The 21,727-nt window shown below is 38.4% G+C and overlaps 1 long non-coding RNA gene and 1 pseudogene across 1 annotated transcript in view; one reads left to right on the top strand and one right to left on the bottom strand.

The window, feature by feature from the left end:
* Positions 1-745, bottom strand: part of LOC147380241 (N-acetyllactosaminide beta-1,3-N-acetylglucosaminyltransferase 2-like) — a 70,540-nt pseudogene extending 69,795 nt beyond the window's left edge.
* Positions 1-10,031, top strand: part of LOC147380240 (uncharacterized) — a 679,399-nt gene extending 669,368 nt beyond the window's left edge. The window contains exons 2-3 of the long non-coding RNA XR_015135049.1: positions 4,163-4,254; positions 9,904-10,031. This is a non-coding gene — a long non-coding RNA (uncharacterized LOC147380240). The remainder of the gene's footprint in view (positions 1-4,162; positions 4,255-9,903) is intronic.
* The last annotated feature ends 11,696 nt before the right edge of the window (positions 10,032-21,727 follow it).

Below are 21,727 nucleotides of genomic sequence, written 5' to 3'. Positions count from 1 at the left end.
AAGAATGCTGGATATTCCGATTCTGAGCATGCTATATCTATTTGCCTTCTTTAATTCTGTAAGCAATATTGTGTAAATCTTAGCATATATTCTTCTTTTGTTAAATTTATTTGTAAGAATTTAGTATTTTTGATGCTCTTGTAAATGACATTATTTCTTCCATTTTATTTGCTGAGTTTTTCTTTGTGATATATTTTACATTTTTAATGTTGAGTTTGAGTCATGTGATTTTGCCAACTTTACACATCACTTATAATAGCTCTGTAAATAGTATTACTTCTTTTTCTATCATTAAACTTTTGGTATCTTTCTCTTGCTTTATTGAACTGACTAGTGTCAGTAATAAAATATTGCACAGAAGTGGTACGAGTGAGCATTCTTGCCTTGTTTGCAGTCTTAAGAGAAAAGCATTCAGTCTTCCGTCATTAAATATGATATTAGCTGTTGATTCTCTTAGGTGCCCTTTATCAGATTTAGGAAGTTCTTTTCTGTCTTAGTTTCTTATGGCTCCAGTAACAAATTGTCACAAACTCAGTAGCTTATATAATACAAATGTATTCTCTTATAGTTATGGGGTCCAGAAGGTTGAAATCAGTTACACTGGGCCAAAATCAAGGTGTCTGTTATCAGTGTCTTGAGGCTCCACGAGAATAATCCATTTTCTTGACTTTTCCAGCTCCTGGAGCTGTACTGCTTGCCTTCTTTGGCTCACAGCTGTTTCCTCCATTTCCAAAGCCTGTGACATACTATCTTCAGATCTTCAAGGTCATCAGAAAACTTCTCTTCTAGAGACCTCCCCACTCCTTTCTCTTATATTGATGATTATATTTTTAAATTAATTTTTATTGGAGCACTGTTGATATACAATATTGTGCTAGTTCCTGCTGTACAGCAAAGTGAATTGGTTTTACATATACACGTATCCCCTCTTTCTTAGACTCTTCCTGTACAGGTCATTACAGAGTATTGCGTAGAGTTCCCTATGCTACACAGTAAGTTATTATTTATCTATTTTACACATAGTAGTGTGTATATGTCAATCCCAATCTCCCAATCCATCCCTCCCCTTCTCTGCTTGGTAACCATGTTTGTTTTTTACGTCTGTCATTCTATTTCTGTTTTGCAAATAAGTTCATTTGTACCATCTTTTAGATTCTGCATAGAAGTGGTACCATGGTATGTGTCTTTCTTTGTCTGACTTATTTCACTAAGTATCACAATCTCTAGGTCCATTCATGTTGCTGCAAATAGAATTATTTCATTTTTTTATGGCTCAATGATATTCCATTTTATGTGTGTGTACATATATATATATACATACACACACAATGTTTATATATCTTTATTCTTCTATCAAAGGACATTTAGGTTATTTTCATGTTTTGGCTATTGTAAATAGTGCAGCAATGAACACTAGGGTTCACTTATAATTGCATTTATCACCCCCAGGTAATCCAAGATAGTCTCATTTAAAGGTTGTATCTGCAAAGTCCTCTTGTCATGTAAGGTGATATTCACACATTCCGGTGATTAGGAGACAATTATTTACTCTACTGCAACTTCTATTCTGTGTGTGTTTGTGTGTGTCTCTGACTCTCTGTGACCTTATGGACTGGAGCCTGCCGGACTTCTCTGTGCATGGAATTTTCCAGGAAAGAATACTGAAGTGGGTTGCCATTTCCCACTCCAGATATTCCTGACCCAGGGATCGAGCCCACATCTCTTGTGTCTCCTGCATTGGCAGGCAAATTCTTTACTCCTGTGCCACCTGGGAAGCCCTATTCCTAGTTTACTGAGTTTTAATATTATAAATGGCTATTGAATTTTGTCATTCTTTTGCATTTACTGAGAATATTATATGATATTTCTACTGACTGGAGTATTATGGTGAATTGTAATTGCTTGACTTTCAAATGCTAAATAAAACTTTCATTTCTGAGATAAAGCCCACTTGGCCATATTGTTGAATTCCATTTTCTAAAACTAAGTTAAGAATTTTTCATCCATGTTCATGAGGGTCACTGTTATCTAGGTTTCTTCCTTCTTCTCTCTTTTCCTTTCCCCTCCCCACTTCTCTTATTCTTTCTTTCTCCTGTAATCTCTTGTCTGTTTTTGGCCTCAGAATGAGCAGAAGTATTAATTGATGTTGTTTTTCTTTAAATGTTTTGTATAATTCACCAGTGAGTTCTTACATATGCCAAGAGTTTAATTTTGGCGAAAGTTGTTAAGTACAAATTTAATTTTAAATTAGATATAGAGGAATTCAGGTTGTCTATTTTTTTTCTTGAATGAGCTTTAGTAGTTTCTTTGTTTTAAGAAACTTGTTCATCTAAGTTGTGAAACAATTGTGATGCAAGTTTTCATACTATCCTTTATTATTCCTTTTTAAAAATCTGTTTATTTTTAATTGTAGGATAATTGGTTTGCAATATTGTGTTTGTTTCTGCCATACATCTCTACTTTATTATTCTTTTAACGTCTGTAGCATCTATGGTGAGTTTCCTGCTTTGATTTATATTGGCAATGTATCTATGTTCCTTTTTTTTCTGGTTAGAAGTTTGCCAGTTTTATTGATTTCTCAATCTGGTTTTGTTTTGTTGATTTTTCTCTCTGTTTCTTTCACTCTGTTTCTCTCCCTCTCTTGGTACTCTCTCTTTGTCTCTGTCTCTTTCTACCTTTCTCTCTTTTTTTCTCTCTCACTCTATATAGATACATTTTATTCTTTTATTGACTTATGCTCTTTTCTTTGTTTTGCTTACTTTGAATATTATTCACTCTTCTTTTTCTAATGCCTTATTTTGAAAGTTCAGTATATTGATTTTGTACTTTTCTGTTTTTCTTATATAAACATTTAAAGCTATAAATATCCTTTATGAATGGTTTAACTTGCTTCCCACATATTTTGATATATTGTGTTTTCATTTTATTTAGTTCATGTATCTTCTCATTTCCTTTATAATTTCTTCTTTGACTCAGCAATTATTTACATGCATGTTGTTTTCTCTAAAAATATTTGTGGACCTTCCATATATTTTTCTGTTATTGATTTCTAGTTTAACTGTGGTCAGACAACATGCTTCTAATGTTTCAAAAGCTTTTATGCTCATCAAGACTTGTTTTATGGCCCCAATATTTTCTATTTTGGAAAGTATTCCAAAAGAATGTGTGTTTTGCTGCATTTTTCATAATTAGATATTTGATTTTGTTTTTTTTTAAATTAAAAAAAAATTCCACGTCTCTTCTTATCAAGTCCAATTTCATCCACTTTCCTGGACATATGGAGTGTATTTATAGAGACTGTTTTAACATTCCTGTCTACTAATTCTTTCATGTGTTTTATTTCTGCATCTGTTTGTTCAGAGAGATTTTTCTTTTGCTTCTTCACATGCCTGATATTTTTCTGATTTGATGTCACATTGTGAATTTTATATGTGATGTGCTAGAGCATTTGCATTTCTTTCAATATTTTTTTTGAACTTTATTCAGGGAAGCAGTAAGTTAGTTGGAAACAAGTTGATTCTTTCTAGGCGTAGCTTAAAGCAATACCTTTCTAAGGACTCTATCCAATGCCCCATGAGGTAGGAAGTTCTTCACTCTGCATTTTCAAATTATGCTCATGTTAATAACAAAGATTCAAGTGGAACCCTCTTCAGACCTCTGGAGTTCTCTCTTTGTATCTGTCTCTCTGCCCTAAAAATTAGTGGCATCTTGGCCTCCCTGGACTCTGAATTTGTCTGAATTTCAACTCAGGAATACCCACAAGGTTTTCTTTCAGTTCTCTTTCCCTCTGTTATATTATGGGATGTTCCCTAGACAGCAAGGTGGGGCAATCACAAGGATCACCTTTTCTACCCCTGTCTTTAGAGGTCACTGTTCTGTACTGCCTATCGACCAATATCTGAAAACTATTCATTTTTAAAATATTTTTCTGGGTTATTTTAGTTGCTTAGGGAATTATGGTAAATCTTAGATTTGCTACTTCATTATTCCTGGAGGCAGAAGTAAAACTGATCGCTTTTTAAATGCTATTCTTACCCTAGACATAAAAGTCTGCTTCAGATGGGCTCAGATTTAGAAAGTAGCAATTGATCAATTATTTTTAATGCTATTGTATATACCTTTCACCTACTTAAAGACTCTTTTCTTATTCTATCCATTGTAGGAGACTCCGTTGTAGGAGACAAGCAACGTTAAATTCAACTCTTCATGTGCTTGGTGTCTACACCTGTGCAGTTGAACATCACAGGTGCACAGGTAAGTGTCTTCTCTTAAAATCCATGATTATTAGCGTGTATATATTAAGCTGCTGCTACTGCTGCTGCTAAGTCGCTTCAGTCGTGTCAGACTCTGTGCAACCCCATAGATGGCAGCCCACCAGGCTCCCCTGTCCCTGGGATTCTCCAGGCAAGAATACTGGAGTGGGTTGCCATTTCCTTCTCCAATGCATGAAGTTGAAAAGTGAAAGTGAAGTAGCTCAGTCCTGTCCGACTCTGAGCGACCCCATGGACTGCAGCCTACTGGGCTCCTCTGTCCATGGGATTTTCCAGGCAAGAGTACTGGAGTGGGGTGCCATCGCCTTCTCCGATATATTAAGCTAGAAGGTTGTTAAAGAAAATACTACAGTTAACAGAACATTTTGAAGAGTTTTACAAATCTTTATCTTCATAACTGGACACAGTAAACTTGGCAGAAATGAATTAAGTAGACAGTTTCTTTCAAACCCATGCATTTGCAAAGAGCCTCAGTACAGAAAGTATTTCTGGAAACCAGTTTCAGGCACATGGAGTTATGAAAAAGACAGAGCTTATTTTGGCACATGGGATCCTGAGGACATGAGAGAAGTGGAAGTTAGGGCTGAACTAAACTGATGGGTAACTTAGATTTATTGACTCCATCAGCAGGTATTTGCTAGATGTGTGCGTGCATGCTCAGTCACTTCAGTCATGTCCAGTTTTTTGTGACCCCATGGACGATAGCCTGCTAGGCTCCTCTGTCCATGGGATTCTCCAGGCAAGAATACTGGAGGGGTTTGCCATGCCTTCCCCAGAGTATCTTTCTCACCCAGGGATTGAACTCACATCTCCTGTGTCTCCTGCATTGCAGGTGGATTTTTTACTGCTGAACTACCAGGAAAACCCTTATTTTGGTCACATGTCTATGTGAGATCAAAGCCTAGCTATTGGCCCAGGGCAAAGTCCCACAGAACTTAACAACTAATAGGGAAAAAAAACTTTGTCTTTAAAAAGGCTTTTAATAGACAATGACTATGTTAAAAAGCTTTTATTAAATTCTGTTGTTTTTTATTAATGCAAAGATTTCACCAAGAATAGTAGATAGCATTTTATATTCATATTTTAACTTCAGTTCAGATCAGTTCAATCTCTGTCATGTCCACTCTTTTCGACCCCATGGACTGCAGCATGCCAGGCCTCGCTGTCCATCACCAACTCCCGGAGTTTACTCAAACTCCTGTCCATTGAGATGGTGATGCCATTCAACCATCTCATCCTCTGTCATCCCCTTCTCCTCCTGCCTTCAATCTTTCCCAGCATCAGAGTCTTTTCAAATGACTCAGTTCTTTGCATCAGGTGGCCAAAGTATTGGAGTTTCAGCTTTAGCATCAGTACTTCCAATGAATATTAAGGACTGATTTACTTTAGGATTGACTGGTTGATCTCCTTCCTGTTCACAGGACTCTCAAGAGTCTCCACCAACACCACAGTTCAAAAACATCCATTCTTTGGCACTCAGTTTTCTTTATAGTCCAACTCTCACATCCATACATGAATACTGGAAAAATCATAGCTTTGACTAGTCAGACCTTTCTTGGCAATGTAATGTCTCTGCTTTTTAATATGTTGTTTAGGTGGGTCATAAGTTTTCTTCCAAGAGGCAAACGCCTTTTAATTTCATGGCTGCAGTTACCATCTGCAGTGATTTTGGAGCCCCCCAAAAAATAAAGTGTGACACTGTTTCCCCATCTATTTGCCATGAAGTGATGGGACCGGATAACATGATCTTTGTTTTCTGAATATTGAGTTTTAAGCCAATTATTTCACTCTCCTCTTTCACTTTCATCAAGAGGCTCTTTAGTTCCTCTTCACTTTCTGCCATAAGGGTGGTATCATCTGCATACCTGAGATTATTGATATTTCTCCCGGCGATCTTGATTCCAGCTTGTGTTTCTTCCAGCCCAGTGTTTCACATGATGTACTCTGCATATAAGTTAAATAAGCAGGGTGACATATACAGCCTTGAAATACTCCTTTTCCTATTTGGAACCAGTCTGTTGTTCCATGTCCATTTCTAACTGTTGCTTCTTGACCTGCATACAGATTTCTCAAGAGGCAGGTCAGGTGGTCTGGTATTTCCATTTCTTTAAGAATTTCCCACAGTTTGTTGTGATCCACACAGTCAAAGACTTTGACATAGTCAATAAAATAGAGGACAACAATAGAAGGGGAAGACTAGAGATCTCTTCAAGAAAATTAGAGATACCAAGGGAACATTTCATGCAAAGATGGGCACAATAAAGGACAGAAATGGTATGGACCTAACAGAAGCAGATGATATCAAGAAGAGGTGACAAGAATACACAGAAGAACTATACAAAAATGATATTCATGACCTAGATAATCACGATGGTGTGATCACTCACCTAGAGCCAGACATCCTGGAATGTGAAGTCAAATGGGCCTTAGGAAGCATCAATGTGAACAAAGTTAGTGGAGGTGATGGAATTCCATTTGAGCTATTTCACATCCTAAAAGATGATGCTATGAAAGTGCTGCACTCAGTATTCCAGAAAATTTGGAAAACTCAGCAGTGGCCACAGGACTTGGAAAGTTGAAAACTCAGTTTTCATTTCAATCCCAAAGAAAGGCAATACCAAAGAATACTCAAACTATCACACAATTGAACTCGTCTCACACACTAGCAAAGTAATGCTAAAATTCTCCAAGCCAGGCTTCAACAGTCTGTGAACCATGAAATTCCAGATATTCAAACTGGATTTAGAAAAGGCAGAGGAACCAGAGATCAAATTGCCAACATCTGTTGGGTCATTGAAAAAGCAAGAGATTTCCAGAAAAACATCTATTTCTGCTTATTGACTATGCCAAAGCTTTTGACTGTGTGGATCACAACAAACTGTGGAAAATTCTTAAATTTTAACTTCATTCCATTTCAAATGGAATTGAGTCATCAATAACCTGTATGAAATATATGTGCATATGCATATCATATGCCTTTACTTAGTTCTTGTATAATTCTGACGTTGATGGCTTGGCCATACAATAATGCTGAAAAATATAGTCCTGGGAAATGAATAAACTTATGACACGTACTTAAAATTAAAACAAATAGTTTACTGAGGGTAAAAGTAGACTCTATATTTGGATTGAAACAATGTAAATGGTGACTTTCGGAGAAGGCAATGGCAACCCACTCCAGTACTCTTGCCTGGAAAATCCCATGGACAGAGGAGCCTGGTAGGCTGCAGTCTAAGGGTCGCTAAGAGTCAGATATGACTGAGCGACTTCACTTTTACTTTTCACTTTCATGTGTTGGAGAAGGAAATGGCAACCCACTCCAGTGTTCTTGCCTGGAGAATCCCAGGGACGGGGGAGCCTGGTGGGCTGCTGTCTCTGGGGTTGCACAGTCGGACACGACTGAAGTAACTTAGCATCTTAGCATCAAATGGTGACTTTAAAAAGTGTTTGCCTTTTTTTAAGGTTCCAGTGTCTCATACCAGACTCCCAGGTGGCACAGTGATAAAGAACTCTCCTTCCAAAGCAAGAGATGCAATTCAGTCCCTGGGTTGGGAAGATCCCCTGGAGGAGGAAGTGGCAACCCACTCTAGTATGCTTGCCTGGAGAATTCCATGGACAGAGGAGACTGGCAGGCTACAGTCTTGGGGTCGCAAAGAGGAGACACAGCTGAGTAACTGAGCACACATGTTTCATACTAGGATAGTTTTTGCCAAATACAGCCATAAATCAGTTACATTCAGTCAAGAGGATAGAAAAAGCTAAGCTGTAAATTCAAGGAACAGTGTCAATGTCTTATGAAATGTACTTACTGAAAACAGGAATTTTTAGCACCACTTTCCCTTCCAAAATCTGTTATGTTAGATAAGATCTTTGATCATTAGTGCCTCAACTCAGGCAATGTTATAAGGTTCTCTTGAGACAAAAGTTTATTAGAGAATTCAAGGAATTTTCATGGGTCAAGTAGCATTAGGGTGAGCCTACCTTTAGCGTAGCTGTGGCAGGAAGTCTCTTGTAAACTAAGGAAGATATGAGCTATGATTTGAGTTAAGACATGAACTACCTGATGTGAAGAGCTGACTCATTTGAAAAGACTCTGATGCTGGAAAAGATTGAAGGCAGGAGGTGAAGGGGATGACAGAGGATGAGATGATTGGATGGCATTACTGACTCAATGGACATGAGTTTGAGCAAACTCCGGGAGTTGGTGATAGACAGGGAGGCCTGGTGTGCTGCAGTCCATGGGGTCGCAAAAAGTTGGACATGACTGAGTGACTAAACTGAACTGAACTGATGAGCTATTTCTCACCATATAAGGAATTTAAATTTGCTTATTGTATGATCTCATCAGTCACTGTAATATCTGGCTGGTAAGGCTGTTAAAACACAACTGACCAGTAACATAATTTCTACTAAGTAAATATATTGTAGCTGCAAAAAGTGAAGTGGCTCCTTGCCCACTGTCCGTTACTGAGTCAGCACAGGGTTAGGGATGGACATTGAAAATTCTATAACTTATATATCTTCAATATTTTTTGCAGCACAGGGAAAACTAGTCCATGAGATGAATTACATACAACATGCTGAGACTTCGTTCCCCACTCTAGATTGCATTAGCTTACCTTCATTGGTTTTTGCCCTAAGTTAATTTTATTTATTAGGTCTGTGAAAAAAATGGCTATGTCCTTGGGGCCTCTGGACATGCATGCTGAAACAAATCAATTATTTGAAATGCCACAGTATAAATACTATCAGAATAAGCTCCTTGGGAGAAGAAAGGTGTCGTATAATTCAAAGCAATTTATAAATATCTACTTTCAGACACAGTGTGAGACCTGATCCAAAATTCTTTGAAAGGGGTTTAGATAGAGCTGCCAATATTACATTCTCCCCTGTTTCATGCCTAGAGTAATGTTAAGGCATCAGAATTCAAGTGTTTTCTCTAATATTGGTAGAACAGTGTAAAAATAATGTAATTACTTACAAAGGGATATATATAGAAAATTACTTTTGCTCAGATAGTTCTAGCTTGTAGAGATTTATTCCCATTGAGATAGTAGAATCTTTGCTGAAATTTCAAGGCTGTTCTTTGAGTATTGAAAAATACTTATACTTACAAAATAAGATTCTAAAGTGAATGCATTTTAGATATTATGTGGATGTAATTAAAGTTCTCATATATTGGTATCAAACATAATGAAGAATGTCAATGAAGGGAATTCTGAGAGTCAACACAAGAGCAATTGCGAAGAACACTTCTGTGAATGATCCATATTAAATAAGTGGGGTGAAAAGATTGATTAAAATAAGTTTACATAGTATTAAGGAAACTGTAATGATGTAGTTAGTGAATTAAAGGATTCATCTGCACAAACATAAGGAGGAAAAGAAAATAGTTTAAACTCTAAGTACTCTGAAAAGTAAAATAATTTAGTATCAAAATGGCTACAAATTATCATTACAATTAGAAAGTGACATTGATAAAAGCATCCAACTTTCAGTGTTAACATTGTGCTATGTGCTAGACAAATCAAGATCTACATCTCTATTCTGAAGGAGATCAGCATTCACAGATTAGTGAGAGAAACAGACAAGAACTAATTATAAGAAAGTGAAATAAATGTATCTTTCTCAGGATTTTCAAAGGAATTTATGGAGTCTTAGAAGAAGTTATCAATACTAGACAAGTATGGAAATGAGAAGGCTTTGAAGAGACTTTGTCTGGAATGTAGCTGGAAAAATATGCAGTAATTACATTAAAAAAATGTAATTGCCTGGCCTGGCATATTAAAAATTAACCATATTCTTAATGTTGTTATTATTCTTTTTACTGTTATTATCATCATCATCTGAATGAAATGATGACAGAGGTGTTCTACTGAGGCCAAATCACATGTGTCAAGTATGAAAATAAGAAATATCATGGCATAGTTGAGAAATACCAAGTGTTATATGTGGTGTGTGCAGGGCATGAAAAAAAGGGAGGGGCAAGGAATGAGGTTTGGAGAAAAATATCAATTCAGATTCTGAATATAGAACAAGTGAGACACTTTGAAGGAATTATATGAAAAGAATCATATTTATTTGCCTATTTGTTATTACTATTTAACTTAAAAAGTAACATACTCATGTGCTGAAAGATAGCCATATCATTCAAAAAGATATAAAGTGAAAATTAAATATCTTCCTCCTTATTCCTATGATACCTCTCAGTAAAACTTCCCATTTTCAAACAGATTTTAGTTGATTCCATTTTAGGTCTCCGGAAGCTTGCAATCTGTGTAGAGACCCCTCTTGTATAACACTTCAAAACATCTCAGCCCCACATTTGAACGGCAGCCACTGCTCTAACAAGTTGTGTGCAGGTTTCCACTAGCCTCATGCAGGTACGTACTGAGAGCCTCTCACCTGGTGTTCCCTGTGCCAAGGCTTACTGATGCTGCAAAGAACACACTCAGCACTCAGTGTAGAAACAGCTGTATGGGAACTCCAAGTCTGTCGGGTCACTATTAGCCAAGAGTCGTTGGGAGTCAATATCCAAATGATTCAGCTCATAAAACTTGTTAGATGATCTGGCAGGAAAGGACACTCATTGCCTGGAGAGCTGGCCAAATCCATAGTTCGTCCTTGTGTTAGTTTCCTCCTCTTTCATAATCCCTTTGCCTAACTCCTACTTCCTGAACTTACTTCAAAAAGAAATCAGTGGCACCCAGGTCTCTGACCCAGGCTTTGACTTGTGGAGAAACCATGATAAGACAGCTAGTTCTAGGAACTGTTTTAAGCACACACTCTGTATGGAACTTGGAGCAGCACTCTTTTCTGTTAAAAAAAAGGAATAGTAATCCTGTCCCAAGTATTAAGAAAATGAAGATATCTCCAGTCTGGTTGTGGCATAAAAATACTGAGTCTCTCCTGTTTTAGTCAGGATTCTCCAGAGAAACAACAAACAGGATGTGTATGCACTGAGAGATTCATGTTGAAGAATTGATCCCTGAGTTAGGTAGGCTCACAGATACACTTCTTGTAAGGCAGGTCTTGTGGTTATGAACGCCCTTGGTTTTGGTTTTGGTATATCTGGGAGATCTTTGTCTCTTCTCTATTTCTTGTTTGTATTTGTATTTTATGTTTGGCAATACATATTTTATGTATTGCAGCGTGCGGGCTTTTCATTGCAGTGTCTTGTCTTGTTGCAGAGCAAGAGCTCTAGGCGCAGGGGCTTCAGCAGTTGCGGTGTGTGGGCTCAGTAGCTGTGGCGCTCAGTCTTAGCTGCTCCACAGTATGTGCGATCTTCCTGGACCAGGGGTCGAACTCCTGTTCCCTGAATTGGCAGGTGGATTCTTACCCACTGTGCCACCACGGAAGTCCATATGTCTCCTCTATTTCTGAAGGACAGTTTTGATGGGCATAGTATTGGTTGGCAGTTTCTTTCTTTCTTTTTTTAATCAGTGCTTTGCCTGTATCATTCCACTCTTGCCTTACCTGAAAAATTTCTTCTGAAAAATCTGTTAATGGTCTCATGGGTTTTCTTTGAATTTAATAAATCACTTCTTTCTTGCTGTTTTTAGGATTTTCACTTTATTTTTTGCTAACTTGATTACAGTGTGAGTTTTGTGTAGATCTCTTCAGGTTCAAATTATTTAGAAAACTTTGGGCTTCATAAATTTGGATGTCTGTTTCCCTCTGCAGATTTGGGAAGTTTTTAGGTGAGAAAGTTGGATATCCACCTTGGTCTCTCTTTCTTCTGTAGCAGACACTGTGGGACCAGGGGATGCTTCTCAGTACCTTGCTGTGATATCTTGAGGGATAAGTGATATGGATAAAGTACTTTTCTTGCTTGCTTTGATGCAGTTTTTCTCATTTATTTTTGCTACAATGCTGTGCTATAACCTTTCTCCTGAGTTCCATAATTTTCACAAAGGCATTCTGATTCATAGAGAGTTATTTAGTCAGTGTTTCTCTTAGTGGGGGATGGGGAAAACTATGACTTAGGACTTGATATTTTTCTGTCTTGATGATATCACTGAGACTGGTAAGTCCAAAATATGCAGCATGGCCTGAAATACTGGAGATCCAGGAAGCACTGATGCTGGAATTCATGCCCCAAGTTTGGCAATCTAGGAAGATTCAATATTGCAGCTTAAGTTCAAAGAGTGTCTGATGTCGGAGTTTCTTTTTACTTGAGGGAGGCCATCCATCTTTGCTATGATTTGATGAAGTCCACTTTGCCAACAAAGGTCCGTCTAGTCAAAGCTATGGTTTTCTCAGTAGTCATGTACAGATGTGAGAGCTGAACCATAAAGAAATCTGAGAGCTGAAGAATTGATGGTTTTGACATATGGTGTTGGAGAAGACTCTTGAGAGTCCCCTGGACAGCAAGGAGATCAAACCAGTCCATCCTAAAGGAAATCAGTCCTGAATATTCATTGGAGGGACTGATGCTGAAGCTAAAGCTCCAATACTTTGATGACCTGATGTGAAGAACTGACTCACTGGAAAAGACCCTGATGCTGGGAAAGGTGGAAGGTGGAAGGAGAAGGGGAGGACAGAGGATGAGATGGTTGGATTGCATCACTGACTCAATGGACATGAATTTGAGCAAGCTTTAGGAGCTGGTGATGGACAGGAAGGCCTGGTGTGCTGCAGTCCATGGGGTTGCAAAGAGACAGACATGACTGAGTGATTGAACTGACTGACTGACCCACATTATGGGGCAGAAACATCTAGATTAATATCTGAGCATCATCACCAATTTAAACTGACACATAAAATTAAGCACCACAATCACACACCTGGGATGATTTTAAATGAAAGCATATTGGAGAAGGCAATGGCAGTACTCTTGCCTGGAAAATCCCATGTATGGAGGAGCCTGGAAGGCTACAGTCCATGCGGTCGCTGAGGGTCGGACGTGACTGAGCAACTTCCCTTTCACTTTTCACTTTTATGCATTGGAGAAGGAAATGGCCACTGTTCTTGCCTGGACAATCCCAGGGACAGGGGAGCCTGGTGGGCTGCCGTCTATGGGGTCGCACAGAGTCGGACACGACTGAAATGACTTAGCATAGGGAGAAGAGAAAGTACTGGATTGTGCAGGAACTATTGCACTTGAATTGAAGGGGGCAATGGACATTTTAAAGATTGTGGAGCTGTCTGGTTACTGCAAAGTGCTTTGAATGCCCTGACAACAACTCAAGGCATACTATCAAAACCAGAATTGCTATATGGCAGATTCTAAAGACATTTTCATGCGTATTTGTGGGAAACATTATTCTGAATATTAGACCCAGCCTCTAACTGTGAGTGTTGCAGAGCAGTAATAACATACAGCCCTAACGGTTCCCTGGTGCCAGAGACAAGGCCTGAATAAGAAGGGCCAGTGAGCCAGAAACTTGAGAAGAAGACATTGGGAGTGGCAAACTTGACAGTAAAGAGCAGCCAAGTTGCCCTTAGTTCCCCGTGCTAGCGATGATTCTCCATACTGGAGGGCAAAAGACTCCTCTGGCCTGGAGAATCTGTAAAACCCTCAGGCAAGACCAGAATCTCATAACTTGATATCTTGTAAAGTCTGCAAATTCTACCCTTGCCATTCCCCGTTTCCTCCAATTCACATCATGATAAGAGCCTTAGCTAGAAAAAGAGCCTTATTTCTTGCCTGGCAGAAAAGCTCACAAACCAAAGAAATCTCAAGATTTGGTTAATGTATCATCAAGAACCAGATGAAAATGTGTGGAATCTTGATGATGTTAGATTCAAGGGATAAATTGAATTTTAAGGGATAAATTAAATTCAAGGGATAAATTGAAGCCTGAATAGGGAAAAGCTTATTGTTACGGGAGCCAATTTCAATGTCGCAGTAAATTGAACCTGTTCAAATATGCCTTGGAATGGCTTCTCATAGACTGGATATAACAATGATCTTCAGTAATAAGATGGAAGTATTGGAACAGCTCTAACATAGTGTTAAGAAAGGGGCCAGAAAGCTCAGGGAAATGGAAATGTTTGAATGGCTTCATTGTGTGAGATGAGAAGGCCTAGCTACTGGTTATTTCTCAGGAAGTTCCAGAGGATGTTCTCTCTACTTAGACAGTAAGAAACATACTAGTGAGAAAGATACTAGCTTCTTGGAGAATTAGTGGTAGTTAACATCTGGAGGTTGGTTGATGCCCTGTGACTAGGTTCCGTAGAATCAAGAATAGTGGGATTCTGGATGAATCTCACAAGCATATTGAGCATATGTAGCCAATACAAAAGTGTATGTATCATGTAACTGATCTCCGTAAAGGTCAAAATGGACACAACTAGGGAAAAAAAAGAGTAATGGATTAAATAAAGGTGGAAGCCAGTTTGAAGCACATAATTTGCGGAGATGAATTAGATACAATTATTGAAAATGGGCAGCAGAACTGAAAATACTGAACGCCCAGATTTCCCTAAATTTTCTGTGCTAGAAGATAGCCTGCCTGCTAGAAGAAAACAATCAGGGTGTTTTGTCTCACAACAATTTCTGGGCAAAACTAGTAAATTATGGTGTCTCATAGTGCATGATAGACGATCAGTCAAATACAGTACTTTCTGACTTATGTTAACAACAGCAGTAGCAAAAATAGAATGTCTGGTGAACAGAAGTCTGAAGTTAGACACTGAAATGGAAAAATCACAGTGCCTCACCCAGCTTCCAGATTTAAGTCAGCTCACACACACAGCACCCATTGATTGAAAAGAAGCCAGATTCCACTGAGAAAAAATATTTGCAATGGTAACACAGCAATTTCTGAGAGAAATTCTAATCTTTTTTAGATGGCTATAATTATTTACCAACATAATAATTCTGGGAATAGGGCAACATCTAGATTCTGAGAATTGGGAATTTTCAGAAAAAGATCTGATATAACACTGATACCACAGAACCCAAAATGCCATATGGTCTTCTGGATAAGATGGGGGCTAAGGAGTTCAGGCTACACGTGGAACTCTGGCTCAAGTCCATTTCTTCATGAATTCTATGGTCCATGTATCCACTCAAGGATATTTCTATGGCCACTTAGTGTATATTTTATGGCTCTGAAATTTATTTCCCGACCTGTGAAATAAGAGCCATCATGGTAGAAAGAGTCTAGTGGATGCCTGTAATCTGTTTCTCCTTTCCCAGCAAAAAGAGAAAATCAGAAGAAATAATACATCCCCAGAGGAATTGAATAGATTAGGGCCACCAAGAAAGATTTAAAGAATTGTGGAGGGGGAGTTGGCAACATTGCATCTTCATTTAAGTTGCCTCTGTGGTCCCTGCAAATGCAAATGGACCATGACAGATTAGGATGCAACAATATAGAATAAACAAATGATACACTCAGTTCCTTTGTTGGATGTGGTATCTTTACTAAAAAGTATAAACACAGCTTCTAGTACTTCATATGTGTGTATGCTCAGTTGCTCAGTCGTGTCTGACTGTTTGCAACCCCGTGGACTGTAGTCTGCTAGACTCCTCTGTCCATGGGATTCTCCAGGCAAGAATACTGGAGTATGGGTTGCCATTTCTTATTCCGAGGATTGTCAGATTTAGCAAATAAAAATACAGGGCACAGAGTCAAACTCAAATTGAGAAGAACAAAAAATGGCCTTTTGCATAAAGAGATCCCATACAAATATTTGGGATTTACTTACATAAAAAACCCCTTACTCATTGCTCATCTGAAACTCAAATCTAGCTCAGTGTCCTATATTTCATCTGGAAACCCTACTATCAGAGTCCTTTGGACTCAGAAAATATTAATTTGGTCATTTAATAGAACTTCTATTTTAAATTTCTCTGACCTCTTTGTTTTCTTATTCTTTTATGCCTCCAGCAGTTTCTCTTTATGAATTCAACAGTCACTTGACTTATTTGAGGATAATCACTGGATTTTAAATGAAACCATTTTCTCTTCTTGAGTTATTGCTTCTTTTATTTAGGATCAGTTTGATTTGTTATTCTTTCATCACTTCCTTGATTCTGAATCCCTTTAAATGTTTACTGATCCTTCTTTGACTGTTTAATAATCATGCCTGAAGGGCCATCTTCATTGGTATTGGTAGTTGTATTGCTTTTGTAATTCTCCTTTTGTTGCCAGTTTTGTGTGGTTCAGTTTTCCTAAAATGCCCTTCCTTTGGAGCATATTAACAAGGACTTGACACTTCACACACTTTTTTGTTGTTCAGTCGCTCAGTTGTGTCTGACTCTTTGCAACGCCATGGACTGCAGCATGCCAGGCTTCCCTGTCCTTCACTATCTCCTGGAATTTGCTCATACTCATGTCCTTTGAGTCGGAGACGTCATCCAGCCATCTCATCCTCTGTCATCCCCTTCTCCTCCTGCCTTCAATTTTTCCCAGCATCAGGGTCTTTTCAAATGAGTCAGTTCTTCGCACCAGGTGGCCAGTGTATTGGAGTTTCAGCTTCAGCATCAGTCCTTCCAATGAATATTCAGGACTGATTTCCTTTAAGATGGACTGGTTGGATATCCTTGCAGTCCAAGGGACTCTCAAGAGTCTTCCCCAACACCACAGTTCAAAAGCATCAATTGTTCAGCACTCAGCTTTCTTTATAGTCCAACTCTCACATCCATACATGACTATTGAAAATACCATAGCTTTGATTAGACGGACCTTTGTCAGCAAAATAATGTCTCTGCTTTTTAATATATTGTCTAGGTTGGTCATAGCTTTTCTTCCAAGGAGCAAGCATCTTTTAATTTCATGGCTTCAGTTACCATCTGCAGTGATTTTGGAGGCCCCCAAAATAAAGTCTCTCATTCTTTCCATTTTTCCCCATCTATTGGCTATAAGGTGATGGAACTGGATGCCCTAATCTTAGTTTTCTGAATGCTGAGTTTTAAGCCAACTTTTTCACTCTCCTCTTTCACTTTCATTAAGAGACTCTTTAGTTTTTCACTTAATTAATCAACTGGAAATTCATTTGGATTTTGGGTGGACTTGCAGTTAAAGGTATAGATATTGAAATTTGCTGTTTTTAGATAGAAAATGAATGTGAGAAATTCATTGGTATTCCAGTGAATTTTAATGTCAGTGTTCACACAGTCAGGATCTTAGATACCTATTGTCTTTTGACCTACAAATAAAAAGAACCAAGAAACAGACATGCATTTTTATTTTCTGTCTGTAGATTTGTTTTGGAAATCATGGTTAGGGAACTGAATGAATCAGTCATATTGTTGTATCATTACCCATGTTTCTGCTCTATCTGCTCGGCCACACACTAAAATGAAAAAATTGATATCCTTGGTTAACAAAACTAATTTCAAACAATTTTAAGAACTATCAAAGTGAAACAACTATACCACATAAAGATATCAAATATATATATATATTTCCAGAAGCTTTTATGACTTTTAATAATTTTTTCCTTCTTGTCCAAAAGTTATATTTCTTGAATGAATATTTCTATGCTAATACAATGTAATTGTAAAGAAATGGCAACTTACTGTTCAGTAAAATGTATGCACCCTTTGAGGCTTCCCTAGGTTAGGTGGCGAGGTGGTAAAGAATCCACCTGCCAAAGTAGGAGACACAAGAGACATGGGTTCAACCCCTAGGTAGGGAAGATCCCCTGGAGGAGAAAATGGCAACCCACTCCAGGATGCTTGCCTGGGAAATCCCATGGACAGAGTAGTCACAGAGTCTACAGTCCAGTCACAGAGTTGGACATGCTTAAGGACACACACCTACAAACACACACGCACACCCTTTCAGGATGTAGAGTGAAGGCTATTCCTAGCCTAATAAACAGTCAGTTCCTAACTGTATTTCTCTGTCCCCCTTGAATATGGGTACATCCTTGTGAGTAGAAATTATGTGTTCAATTTTCAGGTAAGACTTTTAAGAAGCAAGAGTGCTTTTCTTATATACCCTGCTGCTACTGCTGCTAAGTCACTTCAGTCGTGTCCGACTCTGTGCGACCCCATAGACGGCAGCCCACCAGGCTCCCCCATCCCTGGGACTCTCCAGGCAAGAACACTGGAGTGGGTTGCCATTTCCCTCTCCAATTCATGAAAGTGAAGTCACTCAGTCGTGTCCGACTCTTAGTGACCCCATGGACTGCAGCCCACCAGGCTCCTCCATCCATGGGATTTTCAAGGCAAGAGTACTGGAGTGGGGTGCCATTGCCTTCTCCGTTATATACCCTACAGCCAGGGTATATAAGCCAGAAAATCTGAGGGCTTAGTGGAGTCACAACATGAGAAGAGTCTCAGTCCCTAAATCACAGCACACAGAAGAGTCTCCACCAACCAGAACACACCCATGACTGAGAAACAAACGCCAGTGGTCTTAATCTGCTAAAACTGCAAGTCCATTTGCTGCTTCATCCTAGCTTGCTTAAATCATATAATATTCATGTTTGATGCATTTCTCTTTCACTAGAGGCATTATGTCTTATAAAAGTACTTGGAAATGAAAAACTATCATTACAAATGATAAAAATAATTTTAGTATAAAAACTTATTTTTTTTATTTTAAAAAGAAAGTACACTAATCATATTTAAATACAAAAAATATTTCCAGAGTATTATTTTTGCTAACATTTTGATCTGTGTTGATTGATTTCTGAGTATTACAGATTTCTTCTACTGAAAAGTGAATTGTAAAGGGGAAAATAGGTTGTAATAAATTTAGTCTTTGTAACCATGACAATTTTTTTGCCTGTCTTTCAATAACATTGAATTGATTTTGAGGACCATCCAGTAAACACTATAAACAGACTGTTATGGGACAAATTCTGTCTCCCAAAATGCCTGTATCAAAGTCTTCATGATGGGATTGCTGTTGTTGTTTAGTTGCTGAGTTGTGTCCCCTCTTTAGTGACTCCATGGATTGCAGCCTACCAGGCTCCTCTGTCCGTGGGATTCCATGGAAAAGAATACTGAAAAGGGTTGCCATTTCCTCCATCAGGGAACCTTCCCAATCCAGGGATTGAACTCACATCTCCTGCATTGGCAGGTGGATTCTTTACCACTGAGCCATCAGGGAAACCCTCATGATGGGATTATCAGACATGGAACAACAGACTGGTTCCAAATTGGGAAAGGAATACATCAAGGTTGTTTATTGTCACCCTATGTATTTAGCTTATATGCAGAGTACATCATGAGAAACGTTGGGCTGGATGAAGCACAAGCTGGAATCAAGATTGCTGGAAGAAATATCAGTAACCTCAGATATGCAGATGACACCACCCTTACAGCAGAAAATGAAGAGGAACTAAAGAGCCTCTTGATGAATGTGAAAGAGGAGAGTGAAAAAGTTGGCTTAAAACTCAACGTTCAAAAAACTAAGATAATGGCATCAGTCCCATCACTTTATGGCAAATAGATGGGGAAAAAATGGAAATAGTGAGAGACTTTAATTTTTTTGGCTCCAAAATCACTGCAGATGGTGACTGCAGCCATGAAATTAGAAGATGCTTGCTCCTTGGAAGAAAAGCTATGACCAACCTAGACAGCATATTAAAAAGCAGAGACATTACTTTGCCAACAAAGGTCCATCTAGTCAAAGCTATGGTATTTCCAGTAGTCATGTATGGACGTGAGAGGTGGACTATAAAGAAACCTGAACACTGAAGAATAGATACTTTTAAACTGTGGTGTTGGGGAAGACTCTTGAGAGTCCCTTGGACTGCAAGGAGATCCAACCAGTCCATCCTAAAGGAGATCAGTCCTGGGTGTTCATTGGAAGGACTGATTATGAAGCTGAAACACCAATACTTTGGCCACCTGATGTGAAGAACTGACTCATTAGAAAATACCCTGATGCTGGGAAAGATTGAGAGCAGGAGGAGAAGGGGATGACAGAGGATGAGATGGTTGGATGGCATCACCAACTCAATGGACATGAGTTTGAGTAAACTCTGGGAGTTGGTGATGGACAGGGAGGCCTGGCATGCTGTAGTCCATGGGGTCACAGAAGGTCACACACGACTCAGCGACTGAACTGAACTAAAAGGAGGAAGAGACATCAAAACTCTCACCACCACATACCAATACTTATTGGCTCATAACCCTGGAAGAGGGTCCTCGGCAAAAGTTTAATGTGCTGGCATCTGATCTTAGACTTCCCAGACTTTAAAGAACAGAGAGAAAGAAGCATCTCTTGATGAAGCCCTCCAGTCTACACTGTTTTGTTATGGCAGTCTGTCATAGAATAGACTGAGTCATCGATCTAACATTTCCTTCTTTTTCTTTTGTCTTATTTTTCTAAAATCTTGGTCAGAATATTGTAAATATGTGTTTTTACAATTTACCCTGAAGTAAAATGGAAGAAAAATAAGCTGGAAAAAGAGCTTATTATATAATTGTATAAAGTATCATAGACTGTAAATAGCACAAACATTTTTAAGTTCCAGCAAGAAAAAGTGATTCATATAATTTTCTGTGTGTGTGTATATGTGTGTGCATGTGGAGTGTGTATGCATTTGCTTGTTTAGAGACAGGCAATTATATCAGGTGGGTTGTAATAGTAAGAAAGGAACAAAAGAACCCTATTTAGAAATTATGCTCTGAATACATCAGTTATCATATCCTGTATTCTCCTACTGTCTTTGAGTATAAACCAAAGTTTAAAAATACTCTCACTAGAGCAATGACTTTTTGTGTCTCCTCAACAATGCAAAAAATTAGTATGAAAGAAACAAAAGTCTACTCTTTCTGTGTTCAATATTCTCTTATTGTTGTTGCTCAGTTGTTAAGTCAGGTCCAGCTTTTTTGAGACCGCATTGGACTGTAGCCTGCCAGGTGCCTCTCTTCATGGGATTTCCCAGACAAGAATACTGGAGTGGGTTGCCATTTCCTCAAAACCCTGGCACTAATGGAGAGCCACTATAGCACTTCTACAACTAGAGACCTGCGGATATTTTACCAATACCACAGTTGGGAAGCTTCTGAAACAAGAGGTGCAGAGAGAACTGAAGACTTCAGGCCAAGTTGGCAGGTTATTTTGTACAATTATTTACTGAATAATGTCAATATTTACAAAGAAGATATAAAATGATCTGATAAAGTACTCAACTTTGGTGTATACAGTAAGCAAAAATACTTAGCCTTCAGTCCCCTGCCCAGTGGTTTAGGTTTTCTGAAAGAGGAAGCAGAATGAATAGGGGAAAACAGACAGATTGCCTTGAACAGAAAATCTTCTGAAAATAATTTTTAAATGTGTGGTGAATCTAATTTTCAACATGATGGGTTTGCAGTTCATGACACATCTAGATGGAGTTTTTAGCTGTCTGGTTTCAAAATGTCAGTTAAGCATTTGAATAATAAGTCTGGAAATTAAGTGGAAAAAAATTCCAACCATGTAGCATCCATTATTTTTTATTAAATTTTACTTTAGCATGGTATGGCAGAACTTCTGCATATGGGTTTTTGTTCACCCTGAGCTTGTACTCCACAGTCCCAGGACTAATTGCTGACTGAA

The sequence above is a fragment of the Bos grunniens genome, chromosome 1 (assembly GCF_055505025.1).
Source record: "Bos grunniens cultivar Pamir isolate PY7600 chromosome 1, Bosgru_T2T1.0, whole genome shotgun sequence".
NCBI lineage: Eukaryota > Metazoa > Chordata > Mammalia > Artiodactyla > Bovidae > Bos > Bos grunniens.
The sequence above is the reverse complement of the archived record's forward strand: the minus strand, read 5'-3'. Positions and strand labels throughout refer to the sequence as shown.